Source organism: Saccostrea echinata, unplaced genomic scaffold (genome assembly GCF_033153115.1).
Source record: "Saccostrea echinata isolate AGI-Se365-2 ecotype Australia unplaced genomic scaffold, CSIRO_AGI_Sech_v1 ptg000028l, whole genome shotgun sequence".
NCBI classification, from domain to species: domain Eukaryota; kingdom Metazoa; phylum Mollusca; class Bivalvia; order Ostreida; family Ostreidae; genus Saccostrea; species Saccostrea echinata.
Genome location: NW_026889777.1, coordinates 14,312,564 through 14,334,403, shown reverse-complemented (window position 1 = coordinate 14,334,403; position 21,840 = coordinate 14,312,564). Strand labels below are relative to the sequence as shown.

At 32.9% G+C, this 21,840-nt stretch overlaps 1 long non-coding RNA gene across 2 annotated transcripts; it reads right to left on the bottom strand.

The window, feature by feature from the left end:
- Positions 1–9,325: 9,325 nt before the first annotated feature.
- Positions 9,326–16,155, bottom strand: LOC133193789 (uncharacterized). 2 transcript variants are annotated; one of them, XR_009722012.1, is made up of 4 exons: positions 16,059–16,155; positions 12,846–12,916; positions 9,991–10,154; positions 9,326–9,528 (listed from the first exon to the last, which is right to left on the bottom strand). It is a non-coding gene; the product is annotated as an uncharacterized LOC133193789 (long non-coding RNA). The 2 variants fall into 2 exon arrangements; XR_009722011.1 differs by having other exon boundaries at positions 9,991–10,140.
- Positions 16,156–21,840: the final 5,685 nt, after the last annotated feature.

Here is a 21,840-nt window from a genome sequence, read left to right as displayed (position 1 = left end):
TGTAGATGTCAAATTGTGAGAACCTGAATTCGGAGATTTTGATGAAGACATTTTACAAGTAATTCAGCGATAAAAAAAATTAAAGCAAGAAATTTTGTTTGGTTAGTGGCATTTCTCGAGAAATCACGTAATAATAAATTCCTCCCGAATTTTTAAAAAAGAAATTAGAGAAATACAGATGTACACCAAAAAAAAAAAAAAAAAAAAAATACAAAAAATATATTTAAAGAAATATATACAATTGAATAAAAAATTCCTTAGCAACGTGTCCAAACAGATAATTTTGAAAACTTTCGTTGCTTGATATGTATTATTTTGCTGAAAATTACACAATTTCTACAATAATTAAAAGTAAGAAGTGATAATTAGAATCTAAAGAGGCGTGGACGTATGAGATCCTACTGTTTATTGGCTTTTGATATTGATAAATGAATTCATCAACCTCTTTCTGACTTAATACAAACTTTTGTGGAGGAAAGACCACCTATATCATGGACGAAGCGGCATTTGTTTTTGTTGTTGTTTTGATCCCATTCATAATCTTAGCTTCTGCCGCTGTTATGTGCATAATTTGTAAAAGATTCTATAAAGATGTCGACATTTCTTTTTCATATTTTTCTAGTGGGCACAGTACAATCCAACAGGCATAAGGCTGAAAAAAGGTAAATTGTACAACTTTTCTTATTTCATTCATTGAGGTATTTATTTTCTGAAAGACAAATAAAAGATTTCTAGTGATTATTTTTCTATTTAATTCTCCTCACTTGTTTCTTCAAAAACTAAGCTGTTGTCTTTTTAAACTTGATATTATTTATTAATCATAATGCAACCCCATTTACAATTTTTAACTATCCCGGGTCAAGATAGTTAGCATAATAAGAATAACAAAATAACAAATATTAATTATTGCTTTTTAACAAATGTTACAATCTTATTTTTGAATGTATGAATTTTCGATATATAACTTCAGAAATAAATCCATATTGTTTTTGTATTATTTTTTACATAGGAAAGTAACAGATCACTTGTTTCAGTTTTATTCTGACATCTACAAAACATTTTAAAATTAATTTATATACATGTATCCTATATGCTAGGAAAGACACAAACTTTAAGGTATTTAAAAATTGTGTCTTTGAATTCCGTTCAGAATAAAACCCTAAGATAACATGTTTCCTGTATACATCAAAATGTAACACAGAACTCAGTTTTTCCATAATATTTGAACATGTTCACATTTAATCAAAAAGTAAATGTCTAATATCTTCAATTTCATAAATATATTGCATAAAGCAGATGATCAAATGTTACAACACAATGTATTATTTAACAGTTTGTAATTGTTGTCTTTAAACTTTTTTAATAATTCATCGATATGCCAAATATAATTGTTATTCCTTAAATCAAGCTTTGATAAGTCAAAAACTCTCGAATACTTTGCATACAAATGATAGAGCAGTGGGACAAAAATTGAAAAAACTGCACTATGCATTATATATGCAGTCATAAGGCAGAATGTCGAAATCAGAGGAATGCTAGTATAACTTATCTCTAAGAGGCTAACCGAAACCACGATATTAGGGTAGAGATATTGATCCAGATGATAAAGTCGATTAAAAATTCCATAATAACCGCCTTTTTAGTTGTATATAATGTCAATGACGCTTTCTGGATCCATGCTAGAGAATGTTACATATATATGTATAATTGTTGTTTTCTCTTTTTGAGAATTATATTCAGTTCTTTTATTACAGTTCATAATTTTCATGGAAGAGTGCTGGATCAACCGGATGAGTGACAAACCTGGATGAGTGACAAACCTAGTGTACATTATTCAAACGTATCAAAATACCATCAGGTTCATTTATAATATTTTTGTGTGTACTTCTGAAAATTGTAACTTTAAGTAGAGACTTCGTTCAGCCTAAAGGGTTTTCATTCATTAATGATGAGAGAAAAACTAATATTGAAAAATGCAACGCAGTTCTTTATTCTAAGGAAAAATGATATTGTTTGTGCTAAATGTATAGTTTGCACATTGTTGGAAAATGTCATTTTTGGTATGTTGACTAAATATTTTAGGCTTAGGATGTCATAAGTATATAAAAACAGCAATTAAAGGGTGTTCAATATTGGTAGTTGGCGCACGGCAATTTTTTGACTCTTAAAAGTAGCATTGTCAATGACGTTTTCTTCATTACCAGGTTTACCAGGTTATCCGGAAATATAATGTCACAAAATTTACCTCCATAAATACGCTTTGATCTGGTGTACTCGTGTATAAAAATTCATTAATTTGACATCATTAATGACAAATGTATTACGTTATAAGCAAAAGCACTTTTAATTAGATATTGTCAAAAATGGTGACGTTTGGCGATAATGTGGAGCACCAAATTATTAAGCAGTACTGTGTTGAGCGGGATATGACTCCTGTCCATACGATGAAAGAGATGTTAACGATGGAAAAAAACAGAAAAATAAATCTCGGTTTATCCCTAGTTGAAGAGGTTTGAGGATGGCTTGACTGGTTATCCGATAGAAGAGGCGTTTTGTAGACCAACAAAAATGAAGACAAACTGAAAATCAGGGGCTGGACGTCATAGGCCTAAGTGAAGGCCACCGTTAAGCAATGCGAACTGTTAGGATTATTATCGGGATTGAGAACTTGTCTATTAAAAGAATTGACTCGGCAATTGTTTGGTAACACTAGTTTTTGAGATGTATAACTTGGTAAATAAAAGAAAATGAAATACAGTGCCGAATTTATGCTTAAACAAATTTTATCAGAAGCACATTTCCAGAACAAATTCACAAACGCCACGAGCTACGTTTTGACGTCGTCAGTGTTGCGCCAACAACTGATTTGTAAAATTCGTTTACCTAAGAGGGAAATGTTATTTATAGAGATATTTCACTGAAATTTTTATTCATTATTCCAAAAATGTTGATCAGGATGTATGCCAGTTTTTAACTTTATAGTATTAGCGACACAAAAGATATTGAAAATGTTCGCGTATTTCATTGAGTGGGACAACCCTCGTATATGCAACAGTTGCTAATACTACATCGAAAAATTCTAATAGAGAATCTCTTATTATATTTCAACTACATTGTATATATATATATATATATATATATATATATATATATATATATATATATATATATATATATATATATATATATATATATATATATATATATATATATATATATAAAAAGCACTAAAAACCAACAACACTGTATATCCGAAGTGTCGGATCTACTAAGTAGATACAAGGTCAAGGATGGAAATTTATATAAAGCACTAAAAATGACCAACGACACGAACAATAATAATTGTCAAATTTTCGGGACAACCTGTCCCTTCCTCAGGACAAAGAAAAAAGTTAAGAAGTCATAAAAACAAAGGAAATAGAGAAGCAAAAACAACTAGCACTACTACTAAACTACCAAACACTAAATATTTACAAGGTTACATGTTTAATTTGGAGTTTATAAACAGTTGTGAACAAAGAAATCCGGAGCGCTATGAATTGCGTCCGGTCTATCGGGTGTACTCGGTGAAGTGTGATTTACATAATTGAACGAATTAATTATCGCTAATTAATTACGGCCAACAGTAAATCGTACATTGTCTTATTCTCTCAAAATAGCGTAACTCTACATGATAAAAAGAAATTAAAGAAAGATAATATGGAAGGACAATTTTGAAATATGAATTTGGATATATTATAAATTTGGAAATCGGAAAAAAGAAATAAACAAAAATGTGAGCTGTAAATATTTGGGTAGGTTGTTCCAGGATTATTAATACGAATTAACGGTAAAGTTTACGTTATATAGAGAGAAACAAACAAGTTCATTCTCTCTATATAACGTAAACTTTACCGTTAATTCGTATTAATAATCCTGGAACAACCTACCCAAATATTTACAGCTCACATTTTTGTTTATTTCTTTTTTCCGATTTCCAAATTTATAATATATCCAAATTCATATTTCAAAATTGTCCTTCCATATTATCTTTCTTTAATTTCTTTTTATCATGTAGAGTTACGCTATTTTGAGAGAATAAGACAATGTACGATTTACTGTTGGCCGTAATTAATTAGCGATAATTAATTCGTTCAATTATGTAAATCACACTTCACCGAGTACACCCGATAGACCGGACGCAATTCATAGCGCTCCGGATTTCTTTGTTCACAACTGTTTATAAACTCCAAATTAAACATGTAACCTTGTAAATATTTAGTGTTTGGTAGTTTAGTAGTAGTGCTAGTTGTTTTTGCTTCTCTATTTCCTTTGTTTTTATGACTTCTTAACTTTTTTCTTTGTCCTGAGGAAGGGACAGGTTGTCCCGAAAATTTGACAATTATTATTGTTCGTGTCGTTGGTCATTTTTAGTGCTTTATATATATATATATATATATATATATATATATATATATATATTTATGTGTGTGTGTGTGTGTGTGAGGGTGTGTGTGTGTGAAAGGGTGTGTGTGTGTGTTTATTAATATTGAATAATTATATGTTTATTAATATTGTTAATATTGAATAATTATATGTTGTGAGTGTGATATTGAGAAATAAAAAAAAATGCCCAGAATTGATATCATCTGATTGTCATATATTTTTATTGAGAATATAGTAAAATAAAAAAGTTTCAAATGACTTTATTTCTCATGTTTCTTACAATTATTGATTTTGTTGATAGATGATGCCCAAGAACAAGTTTCGAAAATGCATGCCTTAGAAAATTAGATTTTGGGTTTAATCTTATATTCCACCTGATTGCCATCTCTCTCGAGAGATGACACATTAAGTTTGTAACCCGGATATGAAGCCCCAGTGTAAGCTGCCATTGATAAGCTGGTGGTCTGGCAAATGACACGATTTCTAAATATAGAGATGTAAACAAAACTGCTCATTGACAAAGAATGGGCGATCTGTCAAACAGGCCATCTTTAAAAAAAAGAAAAAAGAAAAACTACTTATAAATCATAGAGAGTCACAGAGACAATATCGCTTGGGTAGTGGTGGGTCTTTAAAATACATGCAGTTATCTAATCATGGTCAGCGCGTGTGTATCAGATTGCACTAAACATGGCATCGATTAGAACGGCCTAGGCGTGGATCAAAGTATTTACAGAAAAACAAAGTGGCGGGTCTTCAAATAACATGCAGTTATCTAAGATGTTACGTGAATGATGGCCAGCGCGTGTGTATCAAAGTACACTTTACATGGCGTTGATTGGATCAGCCAAGGCGGGGATCCAAGAATTTACAGAAAAACAAAATCAAAGTAAATACTCGCATTAAAAGTTTAAATACAACTGATGTGCATTGATGTCGAAATTTTTACTTTTTTTCTGTATCTAAGTCATTCAATAACCTGATGCCATTTTTTAAAATATTTTTTTAAACAAATAGTTAATGTTGAAACTACAGGCATTGGAAGAAAGATTATAATTATTGTGAGTTTTTACGCATGTCTGCACTATTCTTTGTTTTTTGTTCTATAAAAAATAAATGTCAGAAATACAATATTGTTACCTTTGTGTAAAAGACGCAATTTCTTTACCCGACTCGTATTTTGAGAATTTATAATTAAAGCACCTGCAATCATTTTCTTTGTGTAATTTTAAATTGCATTTTTGGTTAGTGGCAAAAAAGCTATCAAATCACTTCTCTTATTCTTGAAATATTATTATATAAAATGATTGTTTCATTGAACAGCCTAAATATCAGGGTTCGTAAATTGGTACTCTTTCAGATAATTCGTAAATGCCTAATTTTAGCTTATAACGTGTAAATTTTATTACTGACCTATATTTAAATGCATGTGAGGGTTATTTCTTTGGATAAACCATATATTTAAAAGTGGAAAATCTTTCGAAATCAATTGAGGGTCAGTGTCGTATAGTGAGACTTCCCCATAGTGAGATTTTCCCGGAAGGCTATCTATATAGTGAGATATCCCCCTGGAAGACTGGCTATATAGTGAGACTCCCCCCCCCCCCCCCCGGAAGATTGACTTGCTATAGAGTGAGACTTCCCTCGGGGAAGTTTCACTATATAGCCAGTCTCTCCCCCCTTTCATAGTGAGACTTCCCCTCAAATGTAGTTTCCGGAATATTTTATTTCATTGTAAAACAATATTTTTCAGTATATGAATAAAAGTTCTCCGTTAATTAATAATTAAAACATCTTAAAAGCCTTTTAACAGTCTGTTAGCCAAAAATATTTTTGGGATGACATGTACATGTATATTGATGAAGGTTAACATCAGCAAATTCCAAGAGTCTACGAGTAATGATCTCTTAAATGTTAAATGTTTTTCTTTTGATAAGAATCTTTTTGGAACAATTCAATTATTTACTGGGCACGATAAATTTTTAATGCGCACTTCTATATTTATTCATACATGTATCTATTTTATAAGATCATTATCAAAATGCAAATATATACACATCGTCGATATAAATAAAGTACTACTGAACATGGAAGGGGGAAGCCTCACTATTGTCGTTTAGGGGGGAAGACTCACTATATACTAATTCTCCCCCCCCCCCCCTCCACCGGGGAGTCTTACCGTAGCTAGATTTCCGGGGGGAAGTCTCACTATGGGGGGGGGGGGGAGTCTCACTAAATGACACCGGACTAATTCAAGTTAGCGCTTTAAACTTCTTGGCTGTTGTCCGAGTAAGCTGCTGTGATGTAAGTCGATAGGAACGCTTTAGGTTTTACCCACCCTCTTGTATAACAATTGTTTACAAATTTTACGAATACTGCTTAGTTGTTACATTTTTTAAACACATCTACAAAAAAATATTTGAAATTACTATTGCAAATGTTCTCTGAAAGACGGTTTGCCTCTACCTTTCCCACATTTTTTTGTTGCAGCATATTCATACCCCCCCCCCCTCCACCCACCCCATGTGTTTTTCAAGAAAGTCAAAAAGTTTAAATCTTCCCATCCATCCAGGAAATAAGAATTTTGAGTTTGAACACCCTCTTTTTTTCCTAGTGAAAGATTATTCAGGTAAGTTGCAATTTTTTTTCTGACTACCCCGGCCCCCCTTTTTTTGAAAAAAGTTATGCTTGTAATCGCTGAGGAAAAAATGTTACATTCCACTGTTTATTCTGTGCCCTCCCCCCCTTCTTGAAAAAAAAATTTCTTCTGTCTGTGATAGCTGAGGAAAAAATGTTACATTCCACTGTTTATTCTGTGACATTAATGAAGCCAAAGAGATGACATTTCAGGCTTTCTGGAAAGCCAAACTTAATGAAATTTAAGTCTACACCTCATATTTATTTCAAATATTTATCGCTTATTGCACACCTTATATTTCTTTCAAACATTTATCGCTTATTGTTACTTTTAAACACACACCTACATGGTCTTCTCCCTACAGCTATAGTCCCCTTATAACTGGTATAGCTGGTACAGAATATAGTTAATGATGATGATCTGAAATTAAGTATTTTAAAAGGGCCAGAACAAAAAAAGAATGATTTTTCAAATTGCGACGAAAGTTCATATTAAAAACTCTGAGGATCTTTTTTTCCGCGGGATCGTCATTTCGCGAGAAACTATAGGTGAGAAATTTTTTCGGATTTCTCTGATTACCATCCTTTGTCTTAAATGCACTTAAGTAAAGTGTGACAAATTTCCGCGGAAAATTTGTACAAAGTGTAAATTGATACCACGCAGAAAAAGTACCTCTACAGTTTTATGAATTCTGTTGACGATTATGAAAAACGATGGGCCTCGTAAATATGCGTTCCTATTATTGTTGGTTATCTGAAAACTTATTTTGTTAAAATACACCCTGATTCAACACATAGGTACATCAAGATTAATTTAAAAAAAAAAAAAAAGATGCAAGCTTGAGTTTTTCATTGACAGTATCTGAGGATTTTTTGGGGAACAATCTGTTGGAATTCTCATGGACCCTAATTGTTTCCCGTAATTAAAAGCCAGGTTATCATATTCTTATAAAGGACCATTTATTTAAAATTTCTCGTGGATAAAAGATCTCTTGTTGTGGCCTTCAGTTCGACATCTAGTTTTAGATATATCGACAACGTCTTATTTCTCAACAATATTCATTTTTTTTTTAAATTTCTTCGTTGATTATTTCGATTCTTATGTCGATACGATATATACCAGTGAACTCTTAAAAAAAGACACCACAGTCTGTCACATCCGCTTCCTATTTTGATATCTTACTAGAGAAGGACATTGATGTAAACTAATAACTTCACTTTATGTTTAAAATAATGACTTTAACTTTTCAATCCCCAGCTTTCCATCTTTGTGTAGCAATAAACCACAATCAGTTGCATATGGAGTTCCTATCTCCCAATTAATTCAATACAAGAGAGTATGTTCTTCATACGAGCAACTACTAAAACGAGGCACATTATTAACAGATAAGGTGATGATGCAAGGATATCCACAATATCGTTTAAATTCAACGTTTAATTACAATGACATAGTTGGCAAATACAGTCTGTTCTTAGGTGGAATGTTAACTGACATCTTTGACACTGGGTGAAATAAGCAGTTTCCCGTCATGGGAAACTATATGGAAACCACATGGAAACCTCATGTTTACATCATGTTTCCTAGTGGTTTCCGCAGCGGATGCCAGGTTATTCCGTCAAGTTTCCGTACCACGGAAACTACTACGCTCCGATTCCATAAGGTATCCCGAACCACGGAAACCTCAGGAAACCTGGAGTTTCCTGAGCCTCCATGTAGTTTCCCGTAATGGGAAACCTGAAGATTCCACTGGTTTCCATAATTAGGAAACTATGTGGAATCGGAGCGTAGTGGTTTCCATGGAATGGAAACTCGATGGAATCCTCAGATTTCCCATGAACGGAAACTAGAGGAAACCTCGTGATTCCTCAAGTTTCCATGACTCAGGAAACTATATGGAATTGGAGCATAGTGGTTTCCGTGTGATGGAAACTTGGTGGAATTATCTGGTGTCTCATAAAAGAAAATTACAGGGAAACTTCAAGATTCCCTTATTTTTCTGAGACGGGAAGCAATGTGCAATTGTGGTGTAATAGTTTCCATACCATGGAAACTACAGGGTAGGTTGAGCATTTCAATTTCGAAAAATGATTGACAAGCAACTGGAAGCTCAAGGATCCCTGTATTTTCCATGGTTAATCTTTCTTGTCTAGAATGTGAAAAGAGAACAGCAGGTTTAAATCAAAATATATATTATTAATTTCCTTGGTAAACTGTGTTTTCTTTTCAAAATCTATCAAGAAAATGTATAAAAAGGAGAAAGCATTATCAAATCATATGTTTAATAATTCATTTGATGTGCAAAAACATTATTTGAAAATGATATCAAAATAAATAAAATCATATATCTTGGTACACAATGAAGTAGTCTTTCACATCTAAGTCCATTCATAAAAACTTCTTTAAATACTCTATACTTCTTTCAACATCAGCTTCCGTTGTATTTTCTTCACATCATCTGCGTCGATCTGCAATATATTTTCATATAAAATTATTATTTGATGTAAGAATTGTATGCTTGAATATTATTTAGAAATCTTACAAGATCACTCAATGTCCTTTAATGTACCAATATCAGTGATTATAATTAGTTTCAGTCTTTAAATTTAATGACATGAAATCCGAATAATGAACATTACATAGTAAGGTTTTAAGCCAGATTAATATTAAAGCAGGTAAGATTGAGAATATGACCATCTCGTACATGTAGAACACTGCTTTTAGTTGAGTGAATTGGAGAGAAATGTGCTCTGGACAAGGATATTACGAATCTTTTTTTTTCTTATTGACATTTGACCTAGAAATTTTGTTAAAGATCACTTAAAAAACCCTTCATCCCATGGCACACAAGCAAGATCATACCAAGGGAGAAAAATTATGCTCTGGACAAGGACTTTAAATAAAGATATATAGTGTGTTTTGATACTGACCTTTGACCTTGATAATTGGTCCAAGGTCACTTTTTACCCTCCATCCACAGGCACTCTATGAGTTAAATTTGAGTGAGATTGGGCTAAGAGGAGAAAAAATATACTCAGGACAAGTGATATCAGATGGACAGACAGATCATCTCATGGCATCTGCAGAACAGGACCTTAAAAAAACAATGCACATACATGTTAAGCTATATCCATACAAGTCAATATGAATTCATCATATGTTGCATTGCATACACATGTTTTAATCATGTTTAATACCTTATGAATAATTTCATATTGCATGTACACTCAGTTTACATACAAATAATCTAAATTTCATCAAAAACGACCAACATATCAGCCATTCAAGATTTAGCTAATCAACATTCAGTACAAGTTCTAAATGCTATATCATATGTACAGACACTTACTAGTATTATTTACCTGCATTCTAAATCTTGTTTTATGTCATTGAAAATTAAGGCGATAGCCATTACCGATAACCAGTTTTTACCCCCAATTTACATACACGAATGTTTAGTGTTAATTCTAAAGCAAACTAGCATGGCGCGGCGCCATGCCCTTTTCTCTCGGCGCCATGCCCTTTTTTCTAGCACCATGCCCTTTTTCCTTGCAAAAATAAATAAATATGCCTAGCAGAGGCAAGATGGACTAGCGGCTTTGTTTATTCAGTGCATGCTGATTAGCCCCTTTGTTTATTTAATGCACACAAAGGTGTGAATTCAAGACAGGAAATCACTTCTCGCTTGAACGCACACAGCCACCTGGCCAGGTAACATGCCTCAGGCTGTTAGGGTATAAGAGATAACACGAGAAAATATCATTTGATTGCATTGATTATGCAAGAACTAGCCCAATGTCAAAGATAGATTAATTTGTAAATTAAAATGTTACACATTTTAAATCAGGATCGTTTTTTTTAAAATTGAAAGTAGAAAAAACAGAGTTGATAAAGAAAAATAAAACTGCTGATGAATTAAGTCAACTTACAATGTACAGTACAAAAAAAAAAAAAAAAACAAAAAAAACTGAATATTATGTTTGAAATGAGCTAGGAGACAACAAAGCATGAAGTTAGTTTCTTTCAACATGTTCAATGATTCTGTGTTAAAACTTTTTGAGTTGACGACCAGAGGCTCAATGTTTCTAAGCCAGAAAAAAAGTTTTAACCAATTTATATATTATTTCAAGTTTAATTTTTTGGTATTATCAGTTTTCACTTGATTTTGTTCGTAGATTATTTTCAAAATAAAGAGAATGCCCTCTACATTTATTATCCAAGTAGCCCCCCTTTGCAATTTTGTTCCGTTATTTACCTCATACACAAATAACAATATTAAATCAAGGAAAAAAAATTCATACCCCAAACTAAAATAATTCTTGAGCAAGTGACAAAAAGATTCACACCTATTACTTTTTAAGCATAACCTTGATAACCATACTAATTTGTTGATTAAAAAATTTGAATTTAAATTTTGGCAATAATTGCCCTCTCAGTGTGTATTAAATGAATTAAGCCGACAGATTTATAATTTTTTCTTTTAGATACTTGTATAACTAAAGATAATTTAAGTACATAAACATGATAAAGAAAATATTATTTTATAATTTCAAAGACACTAAAAAAGTGCCCTCATGAAAACTTGTCGCGGCGTAAAGTGCCCTTTTGATTATTGGATTACCATGCCCTTTTTAGGGTCTGGATTTAACACTAATGTTGTAATGTTTGTTCAAAACTTCTCATTTATAAATATTATCTTATAGTATATTTAGTTAACATATACCTACAGTTAAAGCTTCAAAGTGTTTCATTGAATATTTTAGAAATTACAGTCATCAAAATACTGACCAGCCAGAAACCACTAAATTTTTATTTTTCATTTTTGTCTTGTTTCATTTAACATATTTCAATGTTAGAAAGTTTTAGTAAGTTATAATATTTACTACTTTAGCATAGCCATACAGTTGAACTTTGGCATCTTGAATACCACAGATATGTCGAAGTAATTGGAAGTATTCTCTAAATATTTTACTCCTGATATCTCGAATCCTCAAATACATGTATCACAAAATAATTTTAATTGAACTTTGAACCTTGACAAAAGGACTCTTAAACAAATATTCATTATTCTTAAAATAAAGTCTACAGGTTACAAAATTATAAGTTGCTCAACAATGATCATATCAATAATATCTGAAAGAGTTGATCATTTCCCCTTGGGGTGAAGGAGGGGAGGGGAGGGGGCTTCCTCTGTACAATTTAAAATATCCTTACTTTGTGTCAACCTTGGTTAAAATTAGTGGTTCTTGAGAAGAAGTTGAAAATGTGAAAAGCTCACTGATGGATCGACAGTTTGATGGACAAAAGACAAAACAAAAGGTATCAGAAAAGTTCACTCGAGTTTTTAGCTCAGGTGAACTAAAATCCTCACTGCATGGTGTATGTTATGCTAGACATCTACCAGACAGAAAATTTTATAGAGAAGTGAAAAAGACTCCAAGCCATACAATTTCATAAGGCCAAACAAAAAAAATATGTTTGTTTACTGTTACATGCTGAAATAAAATAGGGTTGGTAGGTAGATTAAGATGCATGTAAAAGTTAAACTGACGAATGAGTGACTTATGGATTTTTACAACGAAAAAAAATTGTGTTGGCTATTAGATATTGGATCGGGAGGGGGGGGGGGGGGAAACGTAAACAAACATTTTTTTTTTCATTATGCCTAACCTGTTGTAGTTTGCAGCTGGTAGTTCAACATTCCAATTAAAATTGGAATCAAGTTCTTTTCTTTTAATGCAATTGTCATACATGCCTATTTATGATTGAATTTATTACCACTTACCACATGATCACATCTTGATTCATCATACATCTTTAGTTACTGGTTCTCCTTTAATGTCAATTTTCTTCTCTCTGAAAGAATATATTATGTACAGTTACTACACTGTATTGCATTCTGATTTCACTTGTAAGACCAACAATAAACAAGAGTCCTAGGTGCCACTTTGCTCACCTGAGCACTTTGGGTAGGAAAAAGCATAAATCAGTTCTGTATTTAAAAGTTTAAATATAAAAGTGGTTCGGGGGGGGAGGGGGGGTATGAATTCTATACTTTCGAAGGATGCTTTTGAATTAATATGATACATATTAGCATTGCTGTTCTTAAGAAGAAAATTTTTATTCATATATTCCTTTTCTTCCTTTTTACAGTAAAACTCGGTTATAACGAAGTCACTGGGACCTGTGAAATTACTTCGCTATATCCTTAATTTGTTATATCCATATAAGGAATTAGTGAAATTTATTTCGCTGGGGATCCAAGAAAACTTCGCTATATCCGTGAATTCACAATATGCATGTTCGTACTAAATTAGTTTTACTGTATAACTATGATTCCCTGTTATGGCCCTTTTATTCTCCTGGGGAGGGAGGGGGGAGTGTCATGATTTGAATAAATTGAATCTACATTACTTCAGGATGCTTTTATATTATTATGACCAATTTTGACTATATTGGTCTTGAGAAGAATTTTAAAGATCTTTCCTATGTATCAGTATTGTTAGTAAAATGTTGATCGCCAATTGTGGCCCCATCCTACCCATGGGGGTCATGATTTGAACAAACTTGCATCTACACTACCTGAAGATGCTTCCATATAAATATGACAAATCATGGCTTTGCTGTTCTTGAATAGAAGAAATTTCTAAGATTTTTCCTATGTACTTTGATCCTTCATTGTAGCCCCGTCCTACCCCGGGGGTCATGATTTGAACGAACTTGAATTCACACTAGCTGAGGATGTTTCAACATAAGTTTCATCTTTCCTGATACAGTGGTTCTAGTGAAGAAGATTTTCAAAGATTTTATCCTATGTATTCCTACGTAAAACTTGATCATCAATACGTTTTATTTCCATCAGTGAACTCTTCAAAATTAGAGTCGCGTTTGGCCGTCTGACTGGGACAGCATGGCGTTGCGGATAATAAAAACCTGCCAATCTCAATCCAGTTTTAAATGTTAAATGTATTTGTCATTCCAATTAAAGAATAGAAGAACTAAAAGACATATGTGAGAGAGCGAGAACCCTAAATTTATCATCCATAATGATCCATTAATAAAAAATACGACATTTCCGAGGCATGTGTACCGGTATTGTATTTAGAGGTACCATACGATAAATAGATACTGTATCATACATACTGTATCATAGACATAAATTGATATCGTTGTCATTCCTACTCTTGATGTATATAAAGTTCACAACAATAAAATATTTCATTTGCATTTTCTTAGGATTTGTTCATTGACATTCAACATATTGTTTACCATGTTTACATGTTTACATGTTTATGTTAGTTTGTCCCAGAAATCCCGCGAGATTTGTACATTTTCCGACTTTTTCATAAAAGAGTAGCACTGTGCACTAAGAAGTATAACTCTTCCATAGTGGAAATAGAACGTATTGTGGCCCCACCCTACACCCGGGGGTCATGATTTAAACAAATTTGAATCTACACTTCCTGAGGATGCTTCCAAATAAGTTTAATTTTTCCTGGCCCAGAGGTTCCAGAAAAGAAGATTTTAAATGATGCCATTAATTTTTCATTTATTTGTAATTATCTCCCCTTAGAAAAAGATATGGTCCTTCATTTAAATATAGTTGAATCCCCTTTACCCAAGGATACTTTGTAGCAAGTTTGATTGAAATTGGCCCTGTGGTTCTTGAGAAGAAGATTCAAATGTGAAAAGTTTAAGACAATGATAGCGACAGACAAATTTTGATCAGAAAAGCTCAATTGGCTCAGGTGAGCTATGACTGATTTGTTTTATGTACTCCAAAAGATCCATCAAAATCACCCCTACCCAATCATTTTTTTAAGTATTTTAATTTTACTTCATTTTTTTTTTTTGGTTCCAGGGAAATAAAGTTTGTTTCATTATAAAGTTGAGGTTTATAATTTCTCCAAGACACTTGTTTTAACGAGAGCAATAAATATTAAACCTGTCTAGCTGTCCAGTGTGTAATGAAACATCAATAAATTTCTAATTCTGTGTTTTTGTATGACAAAAAATCAATTTGTTAGATACTGCCAAAAAAAAAATCTACCTACCTACTTACCTATTTTACAAAATTTGGGTCGAAGTACACAGGGTTGTCCCTAAGAATTGAAATAGAAGGGGACATTTAAAACGTAGAAGGGGAACTGGGGTTCCTCCCTTACTAGGGAGTTTAGGAGGAATATCGAAATAACCGGGGGATTATTTACATCATTATAGTTGGGGAAATTCCTCAGCCCCCAGGTCTTAGAGACAACCCTGAGTACATCTGATCAAACAAAAGTATTTTTAATAATGGCCAAAACTTCAACAACTACCAGGGAGGAATAAAATAAACAAACAAAAATTTATCGTTATCATACAACATATATCAAACAAAAATTTCAAACAAATAACGATTCACTTATTTTTACCATTAGACTTCTATGATGTTGCGACCACCATCAATAACTGATGATTGTTACTCAGATGATTCATTTGCATGACTTGAAATACTATCAAAAATGATCAATATTTGTACATCTTGTACAGCTGTTGTAGGCTTATTATTTTTAACATTTTCAGTAAATCTTTCAGCAGGTCACACATGAGAAATTTTGTCTTTTGAACAGTAAACTATTTCAATTTACAATCTATCACTAGATTGTTAAACAGTTGTTATATTATTATAGACAGTACTTACAAACCAATACATTTTCCCTATACATATCATTATTATGCATATGAATAAGGGTTGTGTTATGACTTTGTAAGATGTATATGTACTCTAGTTACAGACAATCTATTTAAATTGTTCTAATGATTCTTCATAATTTCTAATATTATCTGCCAAATAAAGGCGGCTTACAATAGTCAGAACTCTCTCTTTTAACTGTTTAAATTTCCATCGATGAGGATGTCCTTCGTGAATAATCTGATAAGTTGAGATTGCGGACACTTTTTGTTTAAATATTGATGACTTAATCGTAATTTAGTAAGAGAAATAATTCATTTTTACCTTGTCGTTACATCATAAAAAGTTCCAGAAGTCCAAAAGTACAACAAGTTGCATTCCGAGAACACATGTATTCAAACCGGATATATGTTTGTCTGTATTAACAAAGAAACCATATTCGGTACAAACATTATTATCCGATTTAGCAACGAAAAAAATTTCATACACTTTTCATTTATTTATAGAGAGAGAGAACTATTATAGTAAGCATTCATTTTCATTAAAAAAAATCTACAAAGGCGAAACGTTAACATACAACATACAGCATGGAAAAAGACAAATGTGGTGCCATAGGGCCTAACTAAACAAAGTCTACTATCTATACATCTATGATTGAACGTAAAACACTAAATATTGTATAATTCAAGTTTCTCTTTCCGTTTTTTCAATGTGTAAACTAACATATTTAAAACTTTGATATCAAACTTTTCAAAATGGCGTTAAAACGGATGTGGTCTTCGATGGGAAAGATTTGTTCTGCCCAATATTAATATTATTTACCGTAAAAAGTATATAAAAATATACGTACACTAATCCTTGGTTGTTGATCATTTCATTTTTCATAGTTTTAAAGACACTGGGTGGCGAAAACATCGTTAACTTTTCACATTTGCACCTTACACCCGAGTCCATCTCCGTCTTGCTCAACTCCAAAAATGGCGCCTCGTGAAAATTGACCAATGAAATTAAAGCCTCTGCAGAGCGATGCATTATGGGAAACGGAACCTGTTTACGTTAATTATGTTAGAGGGTAATAAAAGTTTTTACATATAATATAATTTCCCTATTACGGTGATTATGAGTTCATATCCTTAGTGAAGTTCTTCACTAATCATAGAAAGGGGGTGTTCCTCAATAAATTTGTTGATAATTAGTATACTATAGAAAACAAAGAGGTTTTCTGAGAGTGACCAGAGACATTTTATGTTTCTGATGTGACCCCTCAAATTATTTGACTGGGGGGGGGGGGGGTACGTAGTGCCCATCCAAACAGAAAATGTTCGGTTACCCCCCCCCCCCTACTTTTTCATTAAATTATTCATTATTCTGATTAATGTATAATGTCACAACGAAAGATGTTAAACCTTTATACATGTATACATGTTTTAGAATTTGAAGCGTCAGAAAATGAATATTAGTTGAGGACCGTAGAAAATTGGGGGGGGGGGGGCATAGTGGACATGCCATACGTCCCTAAACATATTTTTTACAGTATAGAAAACAAAGCTTATTTCCTGTTGCGCCCCTCAAAATAAACGTTTGATGACTCTTTATCAGCTGTTTTTTTTTATTTTGTGACAAGAATGTTGTCCTTTGAAGTCTGCCGTAAATTTCGATCTGCATTTGGCATGCAAATGAACTACATGACATGTATACAGAACAGTATATTTTATTTTTAGTGATGATGGAAAAGTTCGGTGTCAACAATTGCTAGTTAGTAGAAGGAATCAGGGTATGTTAGACTAGTATACACTAGTGAAAATCAAGACAAAATAATTTAATTACCAGCAAGGACGGTTCAAGAATAATAAAGATTTGATGATTTTTTTCTCTTGTTCGGCTTTAGATACTATTTTGAACCCCCTCCTTTTTTGGTTTCGATTTTAGCCTGATATCAATAATAATCAGTGGACGAAATTGCTGGACTTTTTTCTATTTGCTATATATTACTTCAAACATCTTTGCCTTTAGTTAAGATAATTAATTCTCACCGTTATAATGTATCAGAATTTTTCACATTAAGTTTGAAAATTGATTTATAAAAAAAGAGAGTAAACACAAGGTGGAAAAAACGAATCAATATCTAAGCAAAGGTAGGGAAAACAGTATTTTAATTTGGAAAACACCGGCCCGTAGAATGCGGGGGGGGGGGGGGGGAAGGGGCAGGGGGTGAAAGTAAATGGTTATGCTCTTCTTATTTTTTTTTTGTTGGCTTGTCAGATTTTTATGGAAGCCCCCCCCCCCCCCCCCACTTTTGAAACTGTTGCTACTGACCTGAAACACATAATTAAAATAAGCTCAGAATTATTGTAGGTAACCTACAATCATGTCCATTGCGTTCAGAATTTTAGTCGTAACTGGTAACAATTTGTCAATATTTGATCATCTGATTTGTTGGAAAATAATGCCCGGTGTATACTCGTTGATGTGCAGGGCTGTATATATATACGTGGCTTTAGCCGTTCAGCCAATACCGCCCTGTATCTTTCATATATAACTTTTTTCTGGTAATTTCTGGTAAGGTTTGCTAGTTAAGAACGTATTAACTTTCTGGTAAAGTTTGTGCCCCAAACTGAAATTATACAGGCCTATGGTTTGAGTAGACAGTTTTCAGTGCAGTTTTTTTTTAATAAGTAATGGTGCATGTAGGGGTATAAAAATCAAGAAATGGACGGCATGTACATGTATAAAGAAATGTTTGTACATGTAGAAGTATTGACAATCACCACATCAGTACATTATACCTAAATATCGAAAGAAACTATTTTCTCTCCATTTTTTGAAGGAGGGGAGGGGGCTTAAATTTGAAAGGGGTAACCTTCCGTTTAACACGATTTAAAAATATTAAGTTTTCGCTAAGCATCTACGTGTAAAACAATTAATAATTTTTTTTTCTTCAATGAATTGCCTTAGCATGCAGTTCTTCAGAAGACGTTGTTCTTTTAAAAGGAAAAGAAAATCATGTAATATAAATATCATAGACTTTTCTTTATTTAGAGCCAGCATTGGCCTTTGTGTACAAAATGGCTAAATTAAATATACGTGCATGTATGCATTTAAGACCAACATTATTGTAATTCCCTGCGAAAAATGAAGACATATCAGGGTCTGTGTATAGATATATATAAAAAATAAGTTATTTAGTTAACACTCATTAATTTTGTATATGAATATTATTCTGCTGTGTTATCTTATCAATGTCTTTGTAGAGGACTATATACGAAGTTCACACAAAACATTAGTAATTTAGTTCTTATGTTGTATAATAGATCCACCTGCATCCTTTCTCATAAACAATTTGCGAATTAAGCAGGCAACAAAGTTGATAATTAACAATGCTTTCTATGTTTTCAATATTCAAAGTTTACATTGATGTCAAACAAAGACGATTCGTTATTTACCGATTAAAGAAATTTTATTTCATTTATCTATGCACTTACAAATTTGTTTGAAAAAGAATTATGATTTAACACATAACGAGAATTTAGATTTATTCTAGACCGATAGAAAAGTATATTTAATTTTTAAACGGTTAGGAAATTTTGTTTTGTAATCAGTAATGAAAAAATAAAATACAATTCTTTTTTTTTCCTTCTCTCATTGAACATCTTAAAATTAATGTAGCTTATTTTATCAATATTCTGTGGTCTTATTGATAATTTAAATTATTTTTTTTAAAATCAAATCAATGGCCAGCAGTTATCACCTAAATTTAAACTGAGTTTGTGGAGACTATGTGTATGTACATGCTTGACCACAGCCCATTGTTCCCCTTAGGGAGAAAACCCTCTCAAATCACATAGAATATACAAAAAATACACAGTCGCAGGTGTCTTCACGACACGTGTCTCCACCTGTGGTACGTGAGAACAGGTGCCCGCGATTACAAGGGTTAGAGCAATGACTGAATTTTATCTGAACAGTTTACACTGATTTTTCTAAAATTAAAAGTTGTATTAAATCTTCTCTTACTACTAATTCCAATTCACGTGTCTTTATGAGTTTTACCGAGACTAAAATGTTAAAAAAATCTTTTATTTGTCACAGAATGTTCAATTTTATTACACAGAATTACACAAACAGTTTTTTTTATTATTCTTTTGATACACGTTTCCAAAATGTCTATTATCGGGAAAATAGGTGTAAACCACAGCATACGTGTTTTCCATATCTGGAAAACATGCAGGAAACTACAGGTTGATTGCTTCCATATCGGGAATATACGTGGAAACCACTACTGCATGTTTCCGCGGTTTCCCATATTGAGAAGCTTATGGGAAACCACAGGTTGGTTGTTTCTATATCGGGAATCTACGTGGAAACCACTACTGCATGTTTCCACGGTTTCCCATATTGGGAAACTTATGGGAAACCACAGGTTGATTGTTTCCATATCGGGAATCTACGTGGAAACCACTATGTGGTTTCCATAAAATGGAAACTATATGGAAACTACTGATGTCACGATTCCCATATGTTTCCATCGGGTTTCCAAATTTGGGAAACCTGGCTTTTCATCCTGTGTGAAATACATTGTTATGCCATATTTATTACATTTCGTTGTGTACGGAATTTTTCCCATCTACCCGATCATGACAAAGAGCACAGAGAATTTGACCGCTCGACATGGGGTACGTTCTTCTCCTAAACACCCGAGCCCGCATCTGGAGTTTTCAGGGGCCAGTCTTTTATGCCATGTTCACAAATTTGTATTCTTCGTAGTTTGTATGAGATATATCACTGTTCGTTAGTTACTTCACCATTTAAGTACAAGAATATCAACAATCTTGTTTAAAGTCATCATTTCGCAAATTTTATTGGCGATACAACAACCTCATTTGCCAATACATTCTGTCGCTAGGTCTAATGCTGAACGATGTCTTTTGTACGAATTGTTAAGCCATTAATTTCACAGATTTTTCCGTACAACCAATCATGACACGGGGGCACACGGCGGGCGTGTTTGTATTGGTATGAAGCAAAGGAAAATTCTTATATAATATCAATTACATCATTTCATGATAGCAGGTTATCTCCTATTCATGAATTAGAGAAGTTATTTCATTCAACTAAAAGTGATATAAAGCAAATTTTCATTTTTCGTATCCAAAGGTCTTAAAGAACTATAATCAGAATTAATATAAAAAGGGTCATAGAGCCACGATTCTTTGATCATTTTGATGATATAAACTATATTTTTCACTAAAAAATGTTTGGACGCATTGTAAACTACATGACTTTGCTATATAATAATAAGAAAAGTTCTGTAAAAAGTGTATTGAAATGATTCTCAGACAAAAAATTCTCCTGAAGGCTGTATCCTACAGTGAGCTTGTAGAGTATGCAAGAATACAATCGCCATTGGGTTAGCTTTAATAACTTGTGATGTCTCAGCGCTGTTACGATATACTGTGGAATCATCAATGTTCGTGGGGGACCATTGTTCGTGGATTTCGTGGGTCACCCTTATCCACGAATTTACATCCCCACGAAGAATTATTTTGTCAACATATTTATTTATTGAATCTTCTGTGTATACGAGTTACCCACGAAATTACGTCCCCACGAATCAACAAAATTTTGCTTGCCCACGAACATTGACCCCCACGAATTAAAATGATTCCACAGTATATGTATTCTAGGTACTACAGGTCAGGAGTGCAACTAAGGGTGTCCCGAGAGAGAGAGAGAGAGAGAGAGAGAGAGAGAGAGAGAGAGGATATATATTTCGACAATTCTGTTGTTTCTGCTTTAGTTATGGTTCGATTAAAATATTTTAAAACGCGACTTCAGGATATCTTAATGAGGATTTGCTGTCGCTTCATCTCCTGTTTTGTTGCTGTAAAAGTTGTTTTCCCCCAAGTATATTCTCTTCGTGTCTTCAAATTAAAGAAAAATTACATAATTGAAGGATAGGATATTTGTGATAGCGAATCAGACACTAAACTATCCTTTGTCTTTTTTAATTAATCATTAATACAATCTTCTGTAGGTATCTGATTAGACAACATCCTATCATCTTGTTTACGAGTCGCCCGCGTGGCGCAGTGGTTAGAGCGTCTGC